This window comes from Mirounga leonina, unplaced genomic scaffold (assembly GCF_011800145.1).
Source record: "Mirounga leonina isolate KUSES-001 unplaced genomic scaffold, KU_Mleo_1.0 Mir_99017, whole genome shotgun sequence".
Taxonomy (NCBI): Eukaryota; Metazoa; Chordata; class Mammalia; order Carnivora; family Phocidae; genus Mirounga; species Mirounga leonina.
This window is the reverse complement of record NW_023270974.1, coordinates 1-2,055: the sequence shown is the minus strand read 5'-3', so window position 1 is coordinate 2,055 and position 2,055 is coordinate 1.

Below are 2,055 nucleotides of genomic sequence, written 5' to 3'. Positions count from 1 at the left end.
GGACGCCAAATCATGTGTTTTGACAACGTGTGAAGGAACTTTTTTTTTTTAATGTGGATAATTTGAAATGCCACGGAGTATACAACTAAAATCTGAAACTTCTGTAAATCTGAAAATTTAATTTTTCAAGTAGAAAACTTTTAGTTTGAGAGCAATTTATTCAAACCCATTACAAATTTACCATTAAGTGCTTTTAATGTTTAACAAGGCGTTTATTGGTAAGGGATTTTTGGCCAGAAAAAAGAAGGGATTAACTTCAAATGAAACCACCAACCATGTGGAGACACAAAAGAAGTCCTTGTTTTTGGGGCTTGGGTGACTTTAGAGTATCAAACAGATATTAAAAGTACTCAGTTCCAGAAAAGGCACTCAGTACCTCCATTGTCATGTGCTTGTTGTAATGGTTCTTCCTGGATGGCTGCCCAGCACCTCTAATTTAATTTCCTCTTGTTTTCTCCATGTGTGCTTTCTTTTTGGATCCTAATCTTTATTAATAGCATCATTCTCTTTTTGGTTGTCTAGGTGCTGAAAAATAGTCTTTATATGGAAAGCAGGTACAATTAAGAGTTAAGAGTTAGGACACCCTGAACAAGTCATAAATTTTCTAGCCTCTAGAACCCACTTTGACTTCTACCTTTTCTTGTTCTTTTAAGTTTCATCAGCTGGAAAGTGTTTTGGATTTTCCCCTCTGCTCACCTCTGACATTCTTCGTCTCCTGTCTTCCTATTACTTTCTGGTTTTAAGGCCTCTATTATGATTTTTTTTTTAATGTTTTACTTGAACTACTGCAATGACTTCCTGCTCTTCTGTCTTCAGTTTCTCTCTGCCCCTGATTTATTGCATGTAGTTGTCACAGGAATCTACCCATAGCGGAACGCAAGAAAGACACCTGGGTGGAAGCAGCAAGGCTTCTAGGACCTAGCCTCAGAACTCCTAGAAGGTCCTTTCCACTACATTCTTAGTGAAGCAAGTCACTAGCGTCAGCCAAGATTCAGGGGGAGGGAATTATTCTCCATGACTTGAAGGGAATGATGGCAGTCATCTTTGGAGACGGTCTACCACAGTTTATCCACTGGCCACTACAATTCACATACAATTCACCATGTGCACAATATTCCACCTCCTCCCATGATGCCAAAGTGCCATCCCATTATGGTACTGGCCTCAAATTGTCATCTAAATCAGATCCAAAATGACTCAATCATGTAACTGGGAATTGATGTTTTCTTATTTCTCTCAGTATAATAATTATTTGAAGTTAATTCTGCTAGACTGTAAACTCCTTGACAGTAGGAACTATTTCTTTTATTTATTTCTCCCACCATGCCTGTGGAATTGCAGTCAACATAGTAAGAATTGAATAAAGACTTGTTGAAATACAATTAATTACTGATTGAAGAGACTATTAAACTTCAGACACCAGATATGCGTAGACATTCTATGTGAAGATGTGGTATCCTGGTATATCTTCTCTCCAAATAGTTCTTTCATCTAGTATTTGGAGTTTGGATGCCAGAGGGCTTCTGAATACACTAAATAATACTACAAGCAAAAATAAATAACAACTCAAAGCTTTGAATTTGCTCAACATTTGGACAACTGTTCATTGGAGATTATAGAGTTTCATACCATGGGACCTGAAAAATTTTAGGTTGCCTCTCAGCATCATTGCATTCTTACAGAATTACCTTTGTTGAGATTGCTTTCTTGAAGGCTCTTTAGAATGGGTGGGTTCAAAAGATACTCCCAAATATCTAAATGAGTTGACTTGATCAGATGACTTTTTTTCTTTTTTAGATTTTACTTAAATTGAAGTTAGTTAACATACAGTTTATTATTAGTTTCAGAGGTAGTATTTAGTGATTGATCAGTTGCCTATAACACCCAATGCTCATTACATCAAGTGCCCTCTTTAATGCCCATCACACAGTTACCCCATCCCCCGCACGTCCCCTCCAGCAACCCTCAGTTTGTTCCCGGTAGTTAAGCATCTCTTGTGACTTGCCTCCTTCTCTGTTTTTATCTTATTTTATTTTTCCTTCCCTTCCCCTATGT